The sequence below is a fragment of the Pogonomyrmex barbatus genome, unplaced genomic scaffold (genome assembly GCF_055798465.1).
Source record: "Pogonomyrmex barbatus isolate J1 unplaced genomic scaffold, ASM5579846v1 scaffold12, whole genome shotgun sequence".
Classification (NCBI taxonomy): domain Eukaryota; kingdom Metazoa; phylum Arthropoda; class Insecta; order Hymenoptera; family Formicidae; genus Pogonomyrmex; species Pogonomyrmex barbatus.
The window spans coordinates 4,310,010-4,335,513 of NW_028297108.1; the positions used below are offsets into that span (position 1 = coordinate 4,310,010).

The following is a 25,504-nucleotide window of genomic DNA, read 5'->3' on the forward strand; positions in this document are numbered from 1 at the left end:
AACGCCCTGTTCAAGTCTGTTACATTGTCGCAATTACATTACGCAATTACGCGGAATATTTCATGAAGTTATCTTTTCTGCGTTTGAACCTTTGTTAGCAGTTGCGTTTTTCTGTTTTTCTTTTATATTTCTGATATTAAAATTGATTTAATTTTACAAAAGTATGTTAAACTTATTACATGTATACGCTTTAAATTATGTCTTTTTATCTACATAAAAAAATATTTTATACAGAAGGTAGGGTGTATATGAAAATAATTCTGTTGGATCATTAAAATTATTATGCAGGATGCTTAAACTTGATTGTAATACTGCAACAATTTTTGGTAATCCAGCAATCAATTTGAACTCCCTAAACATAATTATTTTAATGATTCAACAAAATTATTTAGCGCAATTCCTTGATTCATTTATCGAACAAATTTATTTTTCGAGTGACTATATATGTGCATGACGTCTTTTATTGTCGACGCCCGTTTGCCGTTTCTGCCTGTGCAAAACGCTTGCACAGAGCGAGAAAGAATGACGGAGACGGAGAATGTCGGTTCACAGTAATGAATGGATTAAACAGCGTGACGTCACAGGATGGATTATATAAACGGTGGCGCGCGTGACATCGGACGTAGGAAGGAAGTTCGCTTCCTTTCGTACCTACAAGATATTCCGTTCGTGCATGCGTACAAAGTGTGCATGCTGCGTGCACACACACACACACACACACACACACACACACACACACACACACACACACACACACACACACACACACACATATATATATATGCATGTGTATATGCGCACGTCGGTACGCAAACGGTTTCGTTGTCGAGGGGTCGTTCATTTGAAAGCGGACGAGCTCGGTTAGAATCCTAATGACGACAGTGCCGCCCCTTTTCATCTCCTCCTCGATACGGTACTGGCATCCCGGGTTCGCGGAGCGTAGAACGCGAAATTATCGTACGCCGATCGTGATAATTTGTACGTTCTAATTGTTGATTTTACGTCTGGTTGCAGGCTGTGTATGCGACGTGCGTGCGACGTGCGTGCATCCCGTGCGAAACGCGGCCCGGCAGTTTCGAGAACGAGATTCTAGTAAGTCTTTCTGCTTCCGTATAATTATCCGTACGACTTTTGTAGGCAAAAAACACGTTCCAGACGCGTGATTCGTGAATCACGCTTTGGAAACTTCCGTTAGTTCCGAGCAATGGGAATGAGATAATTTTACGCTTCTTGAAACTCGAAATTGTCGAATGCAAGCTGTTGCCTAAGATGTAAGCCAATTTTTTATGGTTAGATTGACCAGAAATTAATCAGTAATTTTGTAATAGCTTGCTATCTGATATCCATTAGTAATAACACATATACAAATTAAATAGCCATTAGGTACAAACTACATACTGATAATACCTATTAATACCGTGAAATTATGCTAGCAAAATAATCTTAATTGATTTCTATATATAGATTGATTTCTATATATATATTGATTTCTATTTTATATGGGATATATATGTACAAGTTATTTCGAGTAATATTTTTTTTTACTTTATGTGATGTTATTAACGGTTCCGGACTGCAAATTGTATATGCATAATTACTTAAAAATATGCATACTTAAATTATTCTGATTTTTATTGTTTGCGTTTTTTTAAATAAATATTTATTTATCAACAAAAGATATGTCAAACATAATAGACAATTTTTAAAAAACGAAAGATTTTTTTATCAACTAAAAAGATAAAACGGTACTTGTTTCATCGATTATATCTCAGAAATAATGTTGTTTATGGAATAAAATTAATCGATTGAGTCTATCGGAAATATTAGAAGGCACTAGATGAAAAAGTATCAACTAATTGAATATAATATTCCGCTCAGCATCCCGTCATTTTTTTAACATTTTTTTTATTTCGTACATGGAAAGAATAGTTTTATTGGCAAATCTGACCAGATGCAGATCTAAAAGTAATTTTGATTGCCTAACAAAATTATATTCTGTATCTGGTCAAATTTTTACATTTGTAAAAGTAAAGTTGTTCTTTGTACAATTAGCGTACAATTTTCTTCATCATTATATTGATATTATCCGTATGATACACACACACACACACACACACACACACACACACACACTTAATGTTCCACTCCAACTGGAGGAGGATATTATCATAACCGTCCCCAGCGCGATATGCAGGTATATTTGGACGGAATTACGAGCCCATGACGCAAACGAATTTAATTTACCGCCTCGGAGTTCGTTGTGTCGGTCGAACCCGATTCGGACGACCCAATTTTTATGATCGCGCTCAGACACGCGTTTACAAAATTCTTCGTTCCATCGTCGTCGTCGTCGTCGTCTGTCTACATTTCTGCGGGTTTCTCTCTAGATTTTTGCGCTGATTATTAGCTCGTAGTCTGGGAGCCGTCTGCGGGTCGATGTCCGGCGTCCCGGAATAGAAGCATCCCGCGCCGCGCCGATGCTCGTTACATTCTATCACCTACGAAAGCGGACGCGCCGCTGGATCCCACGATTTCCGGGCCGATTTCGCGCGATAGAAAAAGATGAGAGCTCTGCTGAGTTTATTCCGCCTAGTTTATTTTATCAAAAAATATATGCGAAAAGAATAATTGCGATAATGTTTACTATTAAATTTTTTAGTTGAGAACAAATTAAAGTGATGTTAGAGAGTGAATTTGCTCGTGTTTTATAAAAGCAAAATTTTTATTTGTTAAAGTAATTTAACTAGAGGCACTACGAGATCATTGAATGTCTGTTGTATTATAAGGATTTAACGACTCGCGTCAGTTTAAAATCTTGACCACAAATCCTGCTTGATCGTTGCGTTTCTTTCGGTTGCACCGTCTCAGCGGCTCAGAAGCTATCCTTCTCTCTCTCTCTCTCTCTCTCTCTCTCTCTCTCTCTCCTGTCGCCTGGTAATACGTCACGATGATCACTCCGAGACCGGTTAACAGTCATCCTCCTCAAAGGGCAGGTGCGTAGGTACGCACTACTTTTGTACGCAAGGGAAAAGGGCAGCTGCTTGTTCCTAGACACAGAGAGGCGAAGGGCAAGTAGCGGCGGAGAAGGCGGGGAGGAGGGAGGAAGAGGAGGAAGATGAAGGGCGAGAAAGGGAGGTGGCTCGCTGCTAAGGTAAACGATATAATGGGGACGTAACAGTGGGTCCTTTTCAGTGGCAGATGTCCTGGCCGAGACACGTGCCCGCGACGTGGACCCCCTTTTCGGAGCCACGTCGACCCCTTCTTTCTCTGCGCCCGAGGAGGAACGAGAGCGGAAAACCCCCGAAAAAGAAGGGGCCTGCGCGCGCTCGCGCGTCTTACGTCGCGTCGCACTTCCTTTCTTCCTTCCTTCCTTTCTTTCCGCCTGTGCTTCTTTTTTTTTTCCTCTCCTCAGCTTGAAGGGACGCACCAGCTGCTCTCGTTATACAGCGGATTTCGCACGGTGCAACGACGAGTCCCTTGCTTCGTGTCCTGCACGAAGATCTCAAGATCCTGCGTGGACCGTCGCTTAATCCTAACTACTCTGCCAGCATTTATTATGAGACTCGGAATAGAGATTAGAAAGGAATTAATAGGAATATTCCTACTGATAAAATTCAGATAAATTAATAATACTTGAAGATGACATATAGGAATTGAAAACTTAAAATATAATATATACAATACATATAGGAGCATATAATTTTATAGAATATAAAAAATAATGGAATTTAAAGAATTAATTAAATTAGTATTAAAATTAGTATTTGTTCTAATATTACTTAATATTAATTATAATTTTTTATTATAATTTATTTAAATAATATTGTATATAATTTAGTCGTGAAAATACTTGTCAAATCTTACGATTTTGAAACCATACCATTAGATTCGCCGCGACTGTAACACAATTGAATGCGAGGTTTTTGTAAATCGCATTGTGCGATTCTTTACAATGGCATCTGCGTCTCTCGATCTCCCCAATGTCAGTTCGATCCAGATTTCATAGATCGCTAGCGAAATGACCAACGATGAGAAGATGTCGAACATCGCGCGAACAAAGAGAATTTGAAGCAGGTCGATGCCGACCGTGTCCGAGTAAGCCTCAGGCAGATACGGTACACACCGTACCGCCGTGCCAAATTCTTTCGAAAGGTAAACGTCGTCGAATAATGCATTGAACGTTTCGCAGGAAGCTCATCGTCTTTTCTAACCGCCGGCTTAAGATCGGTCCAGATGAAAAATACTCTTAACAAGTTTTCTAACGAAGCACATTGCGTTACATTTCTTTCAAACTGAAACAGCGTAATGATTCCAAACATCACCTATCTTGTGAGCGCATTGATATATTAAAATTGGACTTTATCTTGAGAATAAATATACTTTCAACAAAAAAAAAAAAAAAAAAAAACTTGATTAACAGGCTCCGTATATTTCGGCGCGTCACGAAAATTAAAGGGCATGGAAATTTATGCGGTTCCCGATTCACGATCGTCGCGGTGGCAAATCCACCCCGGTCGTCCGGTTCTCGTTGCTGCACGACTTTGTCATCACAAAAGCCGTTACAATATCTCTTACGTTTCGCCTTGAATGAGTTTCAATTCAGAGTGTTCCCGTGCGCATTGCACGTATAGAGCGAGCTTTACGCCGCGTCGTGTCTGAGAGCCGCTGCGCCGCCGTGCGACTTTTTGAGTCGCTTTGGTCTCACGCCGGGACTACGGACGGCGTGTGCACGTATTAACGCACACACACACACACGCGCACGCGTATCCACGGCGCGGCTGGCGCGCGCTAGCACGCGGTTACGCGCGTACACCTACACGTCGGCGGTGCCCCATTTTATATACGCCGCGCGTACATTACACGCGATATATCGAGCGCGCATTCCTGCTCGGTACTATTACGCGACCGGCACCGCGACTCGTCGATATTCGCCGCGATCGCACGACGGTATCCACGAGCGTGCATCACCACTCTCTCCTGCGCGAAACCTCAGCCGAGGGATACACCGAGGGGTTAAAATAGCATCGGATGGCTAGGCGGTTCTTGCATTATTTTTTTTTAGCAACGAGTACTCTCCGGCGGCGACCTTCCCGTCTCTGTTCTCCTGAGTGTTGACTATAGGTCACATTTCATTTGCCTTCCATTCCGCTTATATTAATATTTGATTTGATTATTATATTTTTTTATTGGTTACTGGTGAACCGATAGCCCAGTTGAAGAATTTTTTTAAAAATATGATTTTTAAAGTAATATTGTTTGTTACCTCTTTGAAAGATTAAGAGCCGTATGTAAATTAAATTTTTTATTTTAATATACGTTACATGAAATATACATTCAAGTATTTGAAATTAATTAAATAATATTTATATTTCCTCTTTGTTTTTCTCGGAAATAAATTTTCTGTGGAACCTCTTATATTTTATTATCTACTTTATAATAATTAATAACTGTCCAGAAATTACGGGTCTTTTTATATGGGCAATTATTTAAAAAAATTACTCAGCACATTTCTCTGATAAATACTCGTAATCATGGTGTGATGAATAATGTAATAGAACAAAGTTTGGATAATACCCGTATTGATTTATCTATACGCAATTATACTTTGCATATATATGTTAATCGTGTTTTTGCTTACGTTGTTTAATGAATCTGATTGTATAAACGCAAAAAATGAAATCTTTCTTTTCCCTTAGCAAGCAGAAAATTACCATTTATCGCAATTTTTTACATTAAATATTCTTGCATTTCAAATCTGAATATTTTCTAAAATATTTATTAATTTTATCAAAAATTATTTACACATTTCTAAATTTTAATTGAAGCTCTTTGATATCTCTATTATACGAGACTTGTATACGTTTATTGTATATGTTTATGATAAGTGCGTAAGAATAATGATTTATTTATAGTTTTACAAAGGATACCATTGAATTCTCGCAAAGGCGGCCTACAAACGAGAGATTTCATGATTTTATTGTATCATCCAAAGCGCAAGCTAAGCTTTCTCAACCTGCATCATAAAAAAAGAAAAAAAAACAAAATATTCCAAATTTGTCGTTTCATTCTCGATTCGAGGTGCGATGTATATAATCGTTAACGATAACAGAATAGTTGGGTAAGATATTGATTATTTGCCTCATTTTTGAACTAAAGAATAAGTGTCGTTCGAATCAACCGCGGTCCATGTGACATTGATTCATAAATCAATCGAGAGCAAAAGGACGAAGCACTGAGAACCTCTGCGGCTACTTCGATTCTGCTTCGACTTCCTTCGACCCGAATGCAGTGACCCGTGCTAACGATCGCGAATAGTAACGATCGATCTTCACGATCCGGGGTGCTGTGCCGGGCGAAGAAGTCGAAGACCTCTCTTCGTGAAAGTTCCTAACGTCGGAATTCCGTCATATCCGCGACGAGCGATTTCATTTCTTTGCTTTCCGTTTTTTGCACGTTCCGCTCTATCTCGTTCTCTCCGGTGTCGATGGCTTTGAAATTTGCCTCCGAATGGTCCATGAATAATTGCGAATAGAAGAAAAAAAAGGATACGGTAAAGGGGGGAAAAGGAGTGATTGGAATGTGATTGCGAAACCCGTGAAATGTTGCGTGATATGCCGCGTACAATAGAAGTTCGGTAGATTTCCAAGAATTCCAATCGAACAATACAACCATTACAATATATCTTTATTGTTCGGAGAGATCGGTGTAAAGAATAACGTCGATTACCTTTGGCATTTTAAATTAATAATGTAAATAAGATAAAAATTAAACTTGAAGTAAAAAGAAACGTGCTATAAAATTTTCAGATCATGATTATTAAATCATTATGATAATCAAATCATTATATCGTACAATAATTAATATTTATTTAATTATCCCACTATGAGTACTGAGAACACAAATCGATAAGATAGAATGATGTAGTACTTCTCTCGCTGTTTAAACAAAACTTATGAATCGTTTACAATGAAATTTGTGTAAACTTGTAGAGTTATTGTTGCTATAAACGTAAAAGTCACAGGAAGTGAAATAGTTGCAGAAAAATATAGTCGAAGCTTACGATAACGTATGGAAGCGCGCAAGGCCCGCGTATACGAATTGGATCTAATCCATTATGCAGCGATCGTCGTCTACCTTTTAAAAGCTGCATAGACTGACAGTGACATAGTATAGACATTGGTATACGAAGATGAGTGCTCTCCATTATTCATGCGGATTATCGATAAATTATAATAGCGGCGAATCGATAGTAGAAGTCTTCGAGCTGCGAGCTGTTGTTCGATTTCCAGGTATTAGTCAATGCCGACGTCTCTGTCTGCGTTTCCATGCGCGAAGTTCCACACGGTTTCTACATGGTTTCACGTGCGGCTATACGGCGATTTATTCTTAGGGCGAAATAAGCGCGTTTGGCGGTAACTATGCATCGGTCTATTGTGCCAACTTGCGAAATGTCGGTTTGTTGGTGCGCTAGTTTCGACCTTATAGTTATTTCCGACGTTGAAAGACGGGAATGAAAATGATATATGTATCTCTCGTTTAACGTTTAGGGCACTTTTATGTAGGCTATTGCATCGCCAGGATCGCGGTATTTAATCCCCCGAGGCGCAAGTCGAATAGCCGCCCTGTGTCGGTGATTTGCAGATCCAGTTTTGCAGTTGTTACTGAATGACAGTGACGAAATGAAACGCTATTTTATCGCGCGAGTCTCTATTTCAACGTCACAAGCACTTTCTAAAAATATTCCGCAAGTAGTTTCGGTTGCCAAAAGGTTATTATCCACGAAAATACCACGAGATACAGAGATCTCGAAAGTGAAAATTAGCGGAACTGAAGTCTCGCGAACAACGGCGCATACATTCCTTTATTACAAAAGTATTCAGAGAAATGCCATTTAGTATTCTAAAAATATTCTTAAATTTTTTCTAAAGAATCATTTTATTATAATTGTCATTTATTTAACATTGGAAAACAAATAGCGGCATTTTTATTATCTCTTCATCGTTTTTATGTTTTGAGAGGTTCGAGCCGATGCAAAATTTAATATCGAACGCGGCGTCTCGCCGACCACCGGCAAGTGCGGTATACCTGCAGTAAAATGTTCTAAAAATATTCTTAAATTCTTCCAATTATTAAGGATGTCTACAAATTTCAAAATCATGATTTTATTATAATTATCATTTATTTATCGCATTGAAAAATAAATGGCGGCATTTTTATTGTCGTCTTTTTTATAATATTTTTTTGAGAGCTTCGAGCTTTCCGACGCAAAATTTAATATCGAACGCGGCGTCTCGCCGGCCATCGACAAGTGCAATGTACCAGCGGTATGTGCGGAGATAATAACTAGACGTTCTGACAGAAGCGAGTCCTGGCAGTCGGCCTCCCGTTGCGGCGAAGGCCCGGCCGTTCGTTTACTTCGCGCGCGCAATGTCCAACCGCGAAGCCCCATTCGCATTTGATGATCCTCACATCGCACTTTCGTGACACCTAAGAGGGCAAATTGACAGTCTCCGAGTGCCGGGACCGCCGTCTGCCGAGCGCGCGAGCGCGGTCGCAATAAAATACGCAAAACGCGCGCATACCCGCGCGCACGCGCGCACGCACGCACGCACGCACGCACGCACGCACGCACGCACGCACGCACGCACGCACGCACGCACGCACGCACGCACGCACGCACGCACGCACGCACGCACGCACGCACGCACGCACGCACGCACGCACGCACGCACGCACGCACGCACGCACGCACGTACCGGGATGCATTAACGAACGAACGACGAAATACCGCGTCGCTCCTCTCGTCACGGTCTCTTCATCGGCCGCGGCCGCGTCCTCGAAAGATACGTTTTTACCGCGATCACAATTGTAAAAGTGCTCCCTCACTATTTGACGTCGACTCCTCTCGGAGGTTGCGGAGATGCGAATACACCTCTCTCTAAAGGCGAAATTGCCTTAATCCTCTTAACCGATGATGCATGGATCGCCGGGATTCCATCGCTCGCTCCGTAACTTATTCCCGCGCGAATCTCGAGCGAGTTCGCGATTTACGAATTATACGCGATTCTCCCACGATTTAACGAGAAACTGAAAAGTTTCCGCACGTGAAATAATACACGCGGAATAATAATCTTACAAAGTGAGAATTTTGTAATGGCAAATTTTAATATCTCGGAAATTCTGATTTCCCTTATCAGAACGTATCACATGCGCGTTAAGTTTTTCCGCGCTCCTCCCTCGCCGGTCGCGCGCAATAAAGATTATGACGATCGCTCTAATCAAATGCATTACGGGAGGTATTGCGACGCAGGAATGTACAATGCGGCGGCGTCCACTGTGCAAGATTGCACTGTGCAAGAGTGGCGTTCATTTCTCATCGCAGATGTAAAATTACCATACTCCCTCTTATTCCCCTCTGGTAAAAGGGAAGCGCGGTATTTTTCTTCGCAATCGCTCGCACGCCGGGCGTACGGTGGGACGTTTAAATGTCCGGGACGAAAAGGCGGCTGGTTATCGGCGGCACGATGCAGAACTGTCCGCGGATTCGCGTGGACTATCTAACTAACGAGCCACGGCGCGGCGAGTAACACGTTGATGCTTAGCGTTGGGTCCCGGTTGCTTCTGCGGCGGTCGTTTTTCCCACGGCAGGGCCGCACGTCGACCCTGCATTCCATATTGGTACAGGCCTCGGCTGCACACTTGAACCTTCTTTCGAACTGTTCAAACTGGCGGCATTCGTACTTCACTCTGAATCTTATATCATGTACTATCTCGAGATATTTTTTTTTTTTTTTTTTTTTCAATTAAAATCTGTATTTGAGAATGTTCGTCATATCTCAATTTTCCATTAAAACTTTAATTAACATTTATAATAATACTTATAAATAAAATTTATAATTACTTATTTATAAATGTTAATAAATTCGAGGTGTTTTTTTTTTCTTAATTGTGCATAAAAGTAAACTATGCGATACAAGGTTAAGAACGTTCAGTCGCTTTCGAATTATAGCATTTTAAATAGATGGATTTAATGTTTAATAAATTTTTTTTTAGTTTTCTAATTAATTTTTATCTTTAGTAACCGAATAATTTTGCGAATAAATATCAATCTAAAGTTTAAATCATATTTTACTTCATCGACGAAGGAACGACACGAATATGTGAATAAGCGACTTCTATCCGTTTTTTTTTTTCACAGAATATTATCTAACTTTTAAATTCAGTTTTAAATTTCGGGATCGTACTGCGTTCGGACGTAACTTCAGTCGTACCTTCCGGACTTGAAGGATCCCTACAATTTAATATTCGAATTGTCGGGAAAATTATAGCGCTGCATGCCACAATAAACTCATTACGGTTACATTATCCAAATTGAAACGTAGTAATCGAGGTTAATTGGAGTCAATAATAGAATGAAGAGAGCGTCCGCAAATAGTAACGAGATCGTGTACACGTAGTAATAGCTGCAACAACAGCAGCAGCAGCAGCAGCAGCAGCAGCAGTCGAAAGCAGTGGTGGTAATAATAGTAGTAGAGCAGAGCGATAGCAGCGCGTAGTGGTAATCCAACAGGCACGCACAGTAGTGTAGTAGTAAATACGGTGAAGCCGGTAGAAGAGGTAGAACACGGTGATGATTCGGTGAGCAACATCGCGGTCGGCGATGGATGCCGAAGAGAGGCGTAGAGGAAGAAGAAGAAGTCCCTTGTAAAGACGGGAAAGAAAAGAAGAGAGAAAGAGAGGGGGGAGAGGAGGGAGGATGGCAGGAGAGAGGGGGTTGGTCAGGGGGTGAAGAGGCGGGAGTGAAGCCGGGGACTAGACTTGTACCTGCATTCCATTCCCACTGGCCGTGTAGATCCTTGTATAGGTGGTCGTCCTCCTCCTTCTCCTTTTTTTCTTCCTCGGCCTCGTCCTCCTCCGCTCCTTACTTCTACTCTTTTCTTCCCGCGGAGAAAGAGAGAGAAAGGCAGGGATGAGTCCTTCTTGATCGGTTGCCCGCTCGTCTTCCTTTTCTTCTCTCCCTTCTTCTTCTTCTCCTTCTTCTTCTCTTCGTCCTTTTACTTTGGCCGCTTGCTCAACGTCAACCGGATCAGGACACTTCGATGAATCTCGCGATGAAGACATCCTCCGCTTTCACTTCGCGAAACTCTCGAAATTCGAAGGCACGGGTCGTCCTCATCAACGGACACGTCTCTGAAACATTTCCACTTTTATTGTCGGGAGTTCGTCCTTGCGCAGATCTGATATCTTCCCGTTCTTCCCTATCCTCTTGGGGTTTCTTTTTTCTTTATCTTCCGATGAGTCTCCCATCCGAGCGGCACATACTTTACACTTCGCGAAGTGAGGGTTCCTCTTTCCTTTCCTCTCTCTCCCTCAGTCGTTTCCTTCATAAATATCTCGCGTTTGTATTTCGTTACGTGATTTCGTCTGCTTCTTTTTCACATTTAGTAATTGGATTTTACATGAGGAAAAGATATCGCATAAATTAACGATTTTAATGGTTTGGTTATTGCTTCGCCGAAGAAATAAGAGATAATTTGAAGGTGTAATAAAAGTGTAGGACATCACCAAGAATTCGTCATTAATAAATAATATTAATCCATTTATAATCTCCGTTGTAAAGGTTAAGCAGAATTCAATATTTTCAAAACGATACCGAATCGTGAAAAAATAGACGCCACGCGGCGCCGCGATTCTCCCGCGGTCGTATCGTCAGACAAATATAAACCCGTCAAGTTATTCCGGAGTTGCGATCCTCCTAATTAGTACAATTAACTGCTCCGAGAATAGAGCGATGACGCGCCGGCGGTATCACGAGTGTCACAGAATTGCATATGCTCGTCGTCACGAGTCGCATATTCGATGAGCAATCCTCTTTTTCCGCGCGCTAATTTCGAGAAAACAAGTCGCAAAAGTTACGATGAAATGTTGCATGAAACAATATCAGGAAAATTATTGAATAAAACAAGAGGAAAGAAAGATGGAATTAAAAGATAGAAACGTAAAAGCGTCACTTATAACAACGTATTTCGTCTAATACAACGTACGTTGCGTAGATTCATGTGCATCCTTTGACAGACTTTTTGCAAAAGTAGTGTCGAAAGCAGTGGCTATTTTGTCGTTGCTAAAACGAGAACTCACATTTGAGAGATTCCACAAGGTGATTTTCACGTGTCGCACATGACAGCGCGTGCGACACGTGGTCGTATCGAGCTGGATCACAATCGCCCGATGACGGAATCGCGAGCGTTTTCTCGCTCATTTATTTAATACATGGCAAATCGAGTCGTTTCGAGAGCCGACATCAAGACGAAAACGATAAAAGAGCTCGCATCTCAAAACTTCGAACATGAAGCTAAGAAAGGGGACGTAAAAATAAACTGAAAAGTTCCGAATCGCCAAAGTTAAAAAGTTGCAGTTTGAAAGTTGAAATCGCGAAAAATAAAATGGAATAAAATGAAATAGAAACGTAATACGCGACATAATAATCGAAGATTAGCAAAATCGTAAAAGCAGAAGTCTATCAAGGGTTCGTTTCTCGATCGCTCGCCACCGGTCCACTATCGCGGAGTGTTGTTCGGCTTAATTAAGAAAATTTCTCTCGGCCTAACTCGTATAGGATAATTTTAGGACGTAGGCGGCCGTTGTTCGACATCGCGGCCTTCGTGCAGCGTTTCTATCGATCGTGAGTTAGTTTAGAGGGAATTACGTCAATCGAGGAGAAGGCCCTTCTCCATGACGCCCCCACAGGTAGCCGTCGACTTGCCTGCAACGGCAATCGTTTCGCAATAATTGAATGAATTATGAAAAGACTGGGACATACGAAATACTTTATATTGATATCTTATCGTTACGTGTCCCTCGATATCGGTCGATCGGACATTCCATCGGACGAAGATAGTCCCTCGTTTGATGATCGATCGAGCGCTGCCTAATGCCGGATTACGCTCCTCCTTGCTTCATTTTTAACATTTAATTTTAAATCTTATTATTATTTAAAATTCTATCGAAATTTAATTTATTGGATTTCAATATTAAGAGGCGTTGAAATAATTGGAAATTTAAAAACATTAGATTAAAACATTTTAGTCTAGTTTTTTTTTTATCTGGCACGTGATAAAGGTAATGATCTCTTGACCTAAATTTGTATGTGTAGAAGAGGAGTAGTTTACAATTAAATTAATTTTTAAAAATTTGTAACTCGAAATTACCGTAATCCAAAATTCATAAAGAGACATTCTATTGATATAAGCATCTGCTCATCCGCTTTTGATTCATCCAATTATTCAGCTCCCCGCGAGAGGAGCGAATTCCGAAGAGCGGCAGCCTTGCCAAGGCGCTTCTCCTTCGCGCGATCGGGCTCGCATAGAAAACATCTGCCTCTTCCTTCGTGAACGCACAGGGCCCCCTGGTCATACGCGATACGCACGCGGCATTCGTTTAATCGGCATTCATGATCGTGACTCGGCGATGACATCAACGCGCCGCCGTCATCGTCGCCGCCACCATCTTTTTTTTTCTTTTCAATGCGGTTTTGTAACGCGTTAATGTTTCTTTAAACGCTCATTACCCGCGCGCATGCTTGCTGTGCGAGATGTTCTCCGAACCATATTGAATGCCCAACGCCATTGTATGCAAATCGATCTTCGGGACGTGTCACATTCGCGGGTCCGTAACGCTCAAATATCGATCTTTGTGTCGCCTCGTGCGTGTCCGGTTTCGGTAAAAAAATTGGGCTCGCGATGTATATAGCGGGTTATCACCCGCGTTATCTATCCTCGCGGAAAAAAATCGTAACATGTAATTTGTATTAGATACGAGGGCGATATACGCGAAAAAGACAATTTTTAAAAGTTTGATTAGATTTAGATAGATAGATTTGATTAATATAATTATTTTGATTATTTTCAGATCTATATTCGTTCAAATTATTTAAGTAAAGTCATATTTTCCGTGATAAAAGAAGACGCCACTTAGCTTTTCCATAATTAAAATTTTCATATTTTATACATAACATATTATTAATTTTTATTATTAATTGTGATTGACCGTAACTTTTAGGTATGTTTTTTTTTTTTTGGAAAGATTATGTTTGTGGATATGTTATCAAAAAACTATTTCGAATGTTGAATATAATTCTATTCTGAAAATCATTAATAAGAAGTTAAACTGCTGATTATTATTCATAGATCAAAAAAACACAATACTTTAGAAATTCCAAATGCATCTGGAAAGCGCCTGGTCTGAGGGATACTTTTTTTAAATATTTGTGCTATTTAAGAAAAATAGCGCCGCGCAGTTACAAATACGATATATATATATATATATATATATATATACAGCTACGTGGATTAGAGCAAACGGCAAATCTCTAGCTTTTCAGATATTGATGCGGTTCTGCAGCTGTGTAAACGTTCGCGCGGAGCTGTCTATCGCGCGGAGAAAAAGAGAGGAGAAACGCGCGTGATATCGAGCGAATAACGACCGGGCTCTAAACGAGGTCCGGATAATCTCCCGATATTCTTCTTTTTTTCTTCTGGCGTTCTTTTTTTCGGGCATCGTATCGAGCTCCGGAATCGATCCGCACACGCAACGCGACGCAGATATGTCACGCACGCACACACCCGCGGGGTCCGAACGCGTGCGTGCGTGCGTGCGTGCTTACGTGCGTGCGTGCGCACACGAGCCACCGTTCTCGTCCATGCGCGAGATTCTCTGGAGGGATCTGTCACGCGTACAAATAGCTGACCTCGCTTCGTCGCCTCTATCAATGACTCGCCGCACTGGACTTGAATGGCTTTTACGCCTCTTCCGTTTACTACGCTCTTGCGCGCGCGAGACAGTCGCGGAGATTAAAAACCGGTATAAGTTTCGGCGAACTCGGCCTTCGATCATGCAAATATATCAATCCTTTCAACGCCATTATTTCAGAAATGAAGATCTCCCATGTGCCAAAAGTGTGTTGTACCCAAAGTGTTAAAATTTAAATTCCATTAGTCGATCTCCAAAGTTCTATAATAAAAAATAAAAAAATACACCACTATTACAAAAAAATCGCTCACATTAAAAAGTTCTTTCGATATGTAATTTATTATTGAAAATTTGACATCATCTGTTAAATATGTTTCAGTCGATATTTTAGATGGATATAAAAATTAACTTATATATTTGTTATGAAAGCATTTGTTCAACTGTTCTTGAACTTTTGCGTAATAATTTTTTGTGGTGCTCTCTATAAACTTCCTCCTCGCTCTCTTTTCTTCTCTCCTTCTTTAGATTGGTATCCATTGGTAATGCAGGGAACTATGATCGGTAATGTAGGAAACTGTTATACAATGGATGGACATACAGATTTCATGTTTCTCAAGAATAGATAACTCGTGCTCTCTCGATAAATATTACTAACTTTAGATAATTTAACTTTGATACCATTTATTAACCGTCGCTAAGTGTTCTAATAAAATTATTTCGTATTTCATGATTTAATTTTATTATTGGATATATATATATATTTTAATTATCTTCAAACTTAACAAAAAATAAATATATTATAAACAATACAAGAGAGAGATCGTACAGATTAGCTCACTTTTAATATTAAATCAATTATTAATTGTTCATTATATCTTTTTTATTTTATTTTTTATTATACACTTTATATTTATCATTGCTCTTAAATTTAACTCGCAAAGTAAAATAAATATTTTAGTTCTTCATATTTCGCAGTATAAATTAATTCTGACAACGAGAACATATTTTATTTATTTTAATTGTCTGCTTTCGCGATAATAATATAAAATTTTTAATCTTATTTGATCAAATAACATAATTTACTATATTGGCTCGATATTCATCGAGGAATTATTAACAGTTCTTTGGTCCTTTGCGTTTTTTTCGTAAATGCGATCATCAGACAACGTGATTTGTAATAACATGCAACGATGCAATTTGCCTCAATAATAGCAAATTTGCGCGCGCGCGTACATTACGACGTTCCGGCAATCCTTACTCGTTAAATTTTACGATCGTACCAAACTGCCGATCTGACCGCGTTAATTAGATAAATGCGGCGATCCGATTCTCGGAAGGACTCGACACGAGCGACGTAATCAGCGAACGAGCCGATCGACGGTGTACGCCATTACGAGATATGAATGTTACGACTGCGTCCTCTCTCCTCCTTTTAATGCGCCACCCGCTATCCCAGAAATACGGAATGGAAAACAGTGGACACCGTTCAAGCGAAGATCCAGAAGTTCATTCGGCATGACAACCCGACGTCATTGCAAATCAGCAAGGAATACAGTATCGGATGATCCAAAATTACCGGATGTCTCTCGACGATATGCACTTTATCTAAGACTTCCTTCTTTCCTTCTCAGAAATTTCGTAAGAAGCTGTAATTTTAATGTACAATATGACACAATTTAACACTATAAATCCAATCCAAACCCTTATTTTTTTATCATTTCGATTTTTTTAAATTAATATTTTTTTTTCTGGTATCAAAGATAGGATTTCAAAAAATTTCCGATTTTAGTATTCCATTAAGAATAAAGAGACTAAATTGACAAAAGATCAGTAAAGTCTAAAATATTGTTGATTAGGAAAGATGTCAACTTAAAAAATAAAAATAATTAGAGAAGACGACGACTCGGTACTTCTAATCTCTACGTCAAATTTTTCTTCCGGATTTAATTCGTCAAAATTTGTTAATATTTGTTAATATTTAATATCGAACAGATTATATGCCGAACAGATTAAGTGCAAAGAAATAATTGCACTTTCTTTTGACACGGTCATAAACACGTGTGACAGTTGTGAGACTCCCTGTATAACACTTCACGAGCAAAGGAAGTGAAGAGACCGAAATCTCGTGCTGCTCTTCCCCGCCTCGCTCTTCCATAGAATATAGTCATCGGGTCGCGAGGTCACGCGTATCTTTATCAGGGCTCCGTATAACCGGCTCGCCGTTATCAGCCGACTGATAACGCACGTGCAAAATAACGTATATTCCGCGATGGATCCTTACGGACGTCTACTGACGAAGTCGCGAAGAGTCGGAGTGATATTCACGTTCACTCGCTCTTGACTTTGCATATCCGCAATCTTCTATCCCAGAATTTCTTCGTTGTTTTTTTTTTTTTTAAGAGATTATTACAATTAATTGATTAATATTATATTTGATAATCTCTACGACAAAACGCGAGAACGCGGCTTATATAATTGGACTGAAGTAAGGCGAATCCGCCGTGTTTTAAAGAACGCACAGGTGTTGCACAGCCGCAAGATCGCACGAGCACCTAAAGGAATTAACGGGCACGCGATAATAACGCGTTTATGTAAGAAACGTTTATTCATCGGCGTCGCGCACGGTGATATTAAGCGTCGTTTTTAAAATCGGTATATAATATTCCCCGCTGGTACGATGAAAACCTCCCAAGTAGATCCGTCGATTAAGGATCGATGAGGGTTTAAATATCACTGATCATCGTTCCCCGCATTCCTCGAGGTCATCGTATACCTCTGTATGCCTCGCCGGTCCATCTGGTGTCTGACCTGTCCAGCGACACCGCTCTGTACGTCTCGCACCCCTCATCCGATTTATCCCCAAAGTATAAACATTGCCGTGTTTTTATTAACGGTGCGATAACTCGATAATCGGACGAGAGAGAGAGAGAGAGAGGGGGGGGATATTCCTCGCGTTGAAATTCTTTGATCACTAAGGAAGTACAGATTTAATTCCATCTCTCTCTCTCTCTTTAATTTTTCGTTTCATTGGAACATTTATCAATAATTTTTATTTATTTTATTTTTAAGTTTAATGCTTGATTTCTTTATGTCTTCTTGACTTTTTCGAATTAATGTGATATTTTTATATATCATTTTTTTGTTTTATTTTTTTATATTTTTATTTTTATCCAAGTACACGTGACACAAAATCGAGGACTATGCGAGAGTTTGTTGGAAAACAGGACGTTAAGTATATCGCGAGCCTCCCCCCGCAAAGCAACCCGAAGCACAAAGGAACAACGGGGCAGGGCAGCGTTCACGTAGGGGTGACCGATTCTCGAAATTACAAATTTCGACGACGTCTGGCACACGTCTGCCTGTTATTTTAGGACGTTCACGGAAATTCGAGGCACGGTAGGAACGTCTTCTCTTTCTCACAAACATCGGTTCGGATCGTGCCACATTTTAAAAATTTGCAGAAGTGAAAACCGCGAGCGACAGAGGAGGAGAGAGCGCAATCACCCTTTTTTCCCCTCTTCTTCCCACTTCTCTTATTCTTCTTTCAAGATCTATTATAACTAATCGGTTTCTTCTATTTTCAGGCTCGCTGTGAAAAATGGACAAGCTGCGAGGATTTCTATTAAAATATATACTCATATAATAATGTAGAAATATAAAGCCATAAGACAAAGTAATTAGTAAGATTTGAAAGTGATTATCAAATGAAACTCATTGTGCACACCGTTGTGTTCATGCAGATTAAAGCTGCGGTAAATAAAGAATTCGAATAAAATTTCGTTAACTTTTTGAATTTTTTACAATAAATTATCTTTAAGCTTAATTATTATAGTCAGAAAATTGGGGGCTCGAGTCGTACAATCTCTCCTGCTCCAAGAAGATTCGAGATGCTCGATAAGCAGGGAATCCAGGTTTGATTCCTGATTGAGGTGATATTTTTTGCAAAATAATAAGAATTTTCACGATTGATTCGAGGCCGGATTTCCGCTGTGACGCATGTCCTCCTTTCTTACTTTGAAGAAAGAAATCGGTTTTTGAAAAATATTAATAAATTCATATATAAAGATCTCTTATATTTAAATCTCTCTAAAATCCTGCCTGATATAATTGCAAATTTACCTATCAGGTTGACGTACACCGGTTTAAATATGCTCATTTGTTAATTATTATTTTACTTAATATGAACATTTTTCTCTAATACATCTAATAAATGTGTATATATTCCTAGGATGTTGCCTTATGCTGCACATGGATGATGCTATCGAGCTGTGGAACTATCGCCGGCAATTAAGACGAAACTGGTTTTCACAATGAACTGACAGATAGATATATAATTCTGAGATCATTGTGAAAGCTGATTTCGTTCAAGTGTCAACGGAACGAATCGTGACGGCGTTAATCTCGAAGAAGGAAGAGAAAAGCTGCGCGTATACAAATCAAAATTCGAAATACGTCAATTTATTTTCTATGCGAAAAAGATGTAATGGTTAATTAAGTTATTACAAATATATATATATAGACTAAGAAATGAAAGAAAAAGATAATCACAGAAAAAAACCATTTTTCCTTCTAAAAATAAAGAAATAATACCTTTTAATACTGAAATTATAGCAATTTTAACCATATTTTGAGGAAATAGATATTAAGAAAAGCGGAGAATGGAAAGCTTTAAAGAACACAAATCCATGGATGTCTAAAAGATCGTTGTATTATATTAGTTTAAGTTTATTTTTCTGTATATATTTTGTTGCAATTTTTTTTATATTACACATCTTTTTTATATTACACATTTTATATTACACACATATTTTTATACATTATATATAATATATCGTAAATTAATAGAATTCAATGTAAAACGCAGGTAGAAACACGGCACTAATTGAAAGCGATGTTTTCCCTCGTTGGGGAAAAGCACGTTGTAACCGGCACTCGCCAATTAAACATTTAGAGCGCGAACGAAAGGGAGAGGGAGAGCGATGTGCGTTTTTGTCGGAATTTCCGGTAGTGATTTATCAAACGGGAAAGATCGTATCTGACGGACGAACGGCGGCAAGAAATGACTCCTCGAAGTCATGAGAAGAAGAAAATGCAGAAGAAGGAGAAGAAGGGACGAAAGGAGGAGAAGAGAGAGGAAGAAGAAGAAGAAGAAGAAGAATATGCCTCGGCATCGCATCTCGCGCGCACTCACCACGTGTCCATGTCTGCCCACGTCGTTTTATCTCTACACGTTGTACGCGTGTATTCGTGTGCGTGCTCGTGCGTAGACACATGTGAGCGAACGGGTGATACGCACGCATTGCGTAGATCCTCTAATACGCGGGCTAATAGGCTGGGCTGGCGCTATCGAGTGTCAAACGAGCCGAACGTAAGAAAAAGTTCCCGCAGGGCGCGGAGGTATCGCGGGGTCTTTTTGACGGAAAGCAGCCGGACGCGAGCGGCCAGGAAACTTTATACGGTGTCCGTGTACAACGGCCCTCTCGCGACAACGAAAGAGGCAAACGAGAGCCGGGAGCTTCGACGTATCACACACCGGCACTTTGGGAACCCTTCCAACGCGCGCGTCAGGACGACGTGACAGCTCGAGGAAACGCACGAGGAGTGTCCTCGAGCCTGAAGAATCCCACCGCCACCGGGTCCTTATGCCGCCTAGGTCCTCGAGCTGGACAAATTCGGCTTCTCCGAACATGGGGGCGCGCATCCTTCGCATTCTTCGAGGACGCGCGCCCCTCTTCTCGGTTCTCCCTTTCTCTAGTGGATAACTTTTGAAATTGAATTGGTGAACACGAATCACATAGGTCGAAGAGATGTTGGAACGTTAAGCCTTCGCCGGCGGCAAGGTAGCCGAAGTAGCGCCGGCTGTAATTAAGGAATCCCCATTCCTCGCTTCCTTCGCTTTGTGCTTTATCACGTAATTATATTTGATATTCAAGCGTATTATTGTTTTATATTTAAAATTAAGATTCTCGTTTGTGATATCATCGACGATAAATATTCGCCACGCGATTCGTCACGTTTTTCTGGTAAGCAAAAAATCTTGCCCGCGGCGGCTGTGGCGGTCGCGGTCTCGTAAAAATCACCTGGCAAATTGGAGAGGCCGGGAGTGATATATGGCGTGCCGCTTGTGTTTAGCCGTCGGTGACGGTGACCTAGCGTTACCGATACGGAGGGGAAACGCTATTGCGGGGGTCGTTGGCGACCGCGAAATGTCGGTCGCGCGTTAATAACCCGCTCCGGTTCGGGACCAGGCGAAATTTATGGCCCCACCAACGTTTTGACAAGCGCGCGAGGAAATTTATCGTGTGCGGCGGCGGCGCGGGAGGGAGAGGAGAACGGAGGGGAGGACGCGGGCGAGGTGGTGGCACTTTTTCGTTGGTCAACCCTGGCGACGATGTTTTGAGCTATTAGACGAAACAAGGCCTCGCTGTTTTACGAGCGCTCGCGACCCGGAGCGTGCCACCGGGGCACGATCCGCCGTTGTAAACGTGAGAGCCTGGGGAATATTCTCTAATCTGGCACAACCGAGAAACTTTATATTTTAGTCGAGAGAAAGGGAGGGGAGAAACAATTTCTAATCCACAAAGAACGAAGTGAAAATCATCCAAAGTTAAAAGTTAATTGTATAATTATCTCTTCTATGATACTGGCAAGAAAAATTATATAAAAAGACGAGACTGAATTGATTTATTTTTTTTTTTACGACTTATAATAATGTTATTTACTTCATCGTTATACTCCAAATTTTTATCTCATTAGGAATTAAAAGTTATTTCTCTCGAATTTTCTAAGCTACTTTCTAATGCGACATTTGTAATGATAGATCATATCGCTGATGAAAATTACGCTAAATCGATTGTGTTAATTGAATTATCTTGTATTTTTTCAATGGATTGATGATTTTTTTCTTAGAATAATAATTTGCGAAATAAAATAAATCACATTCGTATTCAATATGACAAAGATAGTCGCGAGCATTATTAGGCACAAGCTGATCTCTGCAACAAAATCGATGAATGACATACGACATACTATCGGGGAATATAACTTTCCCATACGAAACTTTCCCAAAAAGGGTGTAAAAAATATCATAAAGTGGATGTATAAGATTAAATAATTTAGGCGCGTGGACACTTTTTTTTCCGCGCTCGAATCGAATTTCCGTCTTATCGTCCCGGAATTCTTACATCGTCGTGGCGAAACCGGGACGACTTTTACGAGCGTCGTCGTCGTCGTCGTCGCGGCGAGAGTTTCGAGCGACATCGTAAAACCGATCCGATACGATTTTCTCGAAAGCTCATAAATTCTCGTGCGTACGAGAGCAACCACTTGTGGCTCGTTCCTCGCATGATTGTCGCGAGAAACGTCACTTTCGACAACCGAAACGCGCACTGCAGTGCGAAGGGATGTATAATAAATACATCATGCTTCCCTCAAGAATTAAGTATTAGTTTTTTTTTCTCAATTTTTCCTTGTTTTCTTCTCACGTGTTCATTTCTGGCAATATAGATAAATTTTAATCTCATTTAATTTACCCTTCATCGTTTTCTTAGAACTAAAAAGAATTAAAAAATAATTTTACTCCGAAAATGTCTATCTTGATTTAAAAAAAAAAAAAAAAAAAAAAAACATCATTACAACAATCTGTGATCTAAACGCAAAATGAGATGAGAGAATATTTTCCTCTGTAAATCATATTTGTTGAATCTTTTTATTATATAAAATGACATAATATACGCACATGAGTTTTTAAGACATTTTAATCACATCAGATTTTTCAAGATCTTTATAGTTGTAAGACGTCAAGGAATCTGAACCTTAAAGTTACACAGTTGAAATGAAGGAAGGATTGCAGAGGCACTTGTTCTGTAAAAAGTTCTCGCGTCTACCTCGACGTAGGGATCGCGAAGGGGGTTAATAAATCGCATCGCGTCTCTCCGTCGCGCGTAATCGATAACCGCGCTCATTCTCACACTGGAGAGAGCGCTTTTTGCTGGACTACGGCCGGTCCGCCATCGCTGACCAGCGAGCGGTGCACGTGCATAATGCACGGCACACGCACGCGTACGCGTTCTGTCTTCCTCCCCCTCCCCTCCTTCTCTGTCCGAGCTCGCGGATATGCGCACCATCGCACATGCGATTCGCTCAAGTTGGCGAGGTCCAGTCAGAGACTCTCTTTCTCCCTCTTTCTCTTTCCCTCTTTCTCTTTCTTTCTCGGCCGTCATCATCTCGGACTCGAGCTTTTATCAGGCCCGAATCGCCGCTAGCCGGCCACATGTGTGCCGAGCAAAAAGTCCCGCCTTGAGGTTGAGGCTTGCGCTCTCGCCTTCGTCCTCCCTCGCGAGCTTTGAGGACCACGGCCGTGGCGGGTGGCCGAGGCGGGTAATAAATTTACGACGATTCGCGGTAAACGGCGAATTCACGAGCGAACGCGGAAGAGACGATTGTTTTATGAGAGAGAAGCTTCGTTTTCCAATGTTGAGATTGTTGAAAAATTGATATTCCCAATGAAAAGCTTAGACAATTTCATAGTTAACAGGATTTAGAATAATATACTCCTCATTTTCCTCATCTTTAATACATCGATAGACTTCAGAAATCTATTTTTTTTTAATTACACGATTTTTGAAATTATTTAACATTTTTATTATTATTTATTCGTCAAATGTCAATTTTTATTAACAATAGATTAATTTTTGTTTAACATACTCTTTATTCTTTTCTTATTTTTAAAACTAAAAAGAGATAAAAAATAAGTTAAATTTAGATTAAAATTAAAAACGAATATAAATGATTATATATTTTGTGCAAGCCGCAAGTCATTTAATCAATTACACGATATGCATATTATTTTACGAAAGACGAAATGAATATTATGTCAATCGCCTAGATGAGCACGGAGGGATGGAATTACCACGTGAACATTTATTTAAATAAACAAGTACAGCTCGGGAATCTCGTATTCTGGTCTACTGCTGTCCGCAACGCAGCATCTTAGCATCGTGCTCTTGCAACATGACCCCGAAAGACCTCTCTATCGCGCTCGCAGACAATGCGACGGTGATAATTCCCCTCTTTTTTTTTTTTTTTTTTTTTTTTTTTTTCCTTAACGAGAGAGCGGGGAAACTCGCTGGGGAAAGCTCGCGTACGGGACAACGATAAAAACCTTTGATGGGGCCGCATCCGCGTTGAACTCGATAGGGTTCACCTCCGATACTCACCTCGATCCCGCCGTATCAGCCGTCCTGCTGATAACTGCATCTCGGCACTCTTTAAACCACGTGAACCCGATTGCATAATCGTGCCAATTCGTCACGGGCGGACCAAAAAATTGGGGTCCATGTAATCTTTTTCCACTCCAATTCCCATGTTATCGCGGTGGGATAACGTACGCGAGGCCCACAAAGGGGTCAATCACCGGCGGCTCGTCGCTAATGCAACATAGGCATTTATTTACAATACAATTGCATTACAGTCCGCACTCTTATTTAGCAGTGAACGCGACGATCTAATTAATTGAACTTTATTTGTTTAACCGAAGGCCGCGAGATACGATATTGGATCGCGTCGTCTTTTACTCTCGAATACTTTTGTTTCGTAGCAGTTCGATGGTTTTCATCTGGCGTCAGTGAAATGTATGTTTTGCAGTGTCACATAAAGCAGAGAGTTCGTATCTTACACGATTAAATTTTTATTCAAACCGCAATGGAAATCTTTCAGCTAGGGAGCTTAAAGAATCCAACTGATTTCAAAGAATGCATTTTCAGTTGCCACTTATTGAATTTTATGAATCAACATAAACATGCACATATCGAATTTTCCAAAAAATTCACAAGCTAAGAAATTTATTTTTAAAAATAAAGATCATTTGACAAACTATCGCTCAAGCTGTATTCTAAACTCAGTGGAAATCTATAAGATATGCGACACAAAATATACACTTTTAAAAAATGAATTTTAAAATGCAGTTTTAATGCATGATTGTATCTGAGATATAAAAATATTTAAATCTAATACAATTTTTAAAAAATTTTTTATTGACATTTATAAAACGCAACTGCGATTTAACTCTATTATCTAATTTTTAAGTGTAATTTTGTATAAAATTTCTTTTTAAATGCATTTTTCTAGCGATTAAATTTTTAGCTTCGCAACTGACAGGACTCTCTACAAATTTAAAATGAGAATTTAGGTCATAAAACGTTGACCAATAACATTTTTCAATTCTTGGACCAGGTCTCGTTCGTTGGCTTCGACGATGGAAAGGCATGCGCGCGTCACATCGCCGATAACGTCGCGCAACAACAATACCGAGTTATAAATTATAATAATAGCCGAGGACATTGTAATCGGAGCCGCAATTAGTCTCAGTCGGCACTGAGAGACCCGAGTGGGGAGGCGGTTTATTGTGTTCGACCGTTATCGCGGCAATTTTTCATCGCGACTTCCGATAGAAATTCCCTCTTTTCGCTCGACCACTTCGTGTCCACGCGTAGAAACAGTCGCATTTATCTGCGATAATTTGAGAATAAAAGAAAAAAAAAGGGAGAGAGAGAGAGAGAGAGAAAGAGAGAAATCGACAGATTTCTTTATCCATTCGTTTAAACGACGATTACGTCTTGTAGGACGGTTAAGTCTTCGGAGGGAGAACGAATTATTTACGGCTCCGTTAATATCGGGGAACATTGCTCCAATTAGAGTCCCACTTTTAAATTCTCCTTTTGGTGCACGTCTAGTGTTGCCAAATCATTCCTACGAT

At 40.2% G+C, this 25,504-nt stretch overlaps 1 long non-coding RNA gene across 2 annotated transcripts in view; it reads left to right on the top strand.

The window, feature by feature from the left end:
• The window catches only part of LOC105428226 (uncharacterized), a 35,968-nt gene extending 17,090 nt beyond the window's left edge, over positions 1 to 18,878 (top strand). For both annotated transcript variants that reach the window (XR_016138049.1, XR_016138048.1), the window contains exon 3: positions 1,015 to 18,878. This is a non-coding gene — a long non-coding RNA (uncharacterized LOC105428226). The remainder of the gene's footprint in view (positions 1 to 1,014) is intronic.
• The last annotated feature ends 6,626 nt before the right edge of the window (positions 18,879 to 25,504 follow it).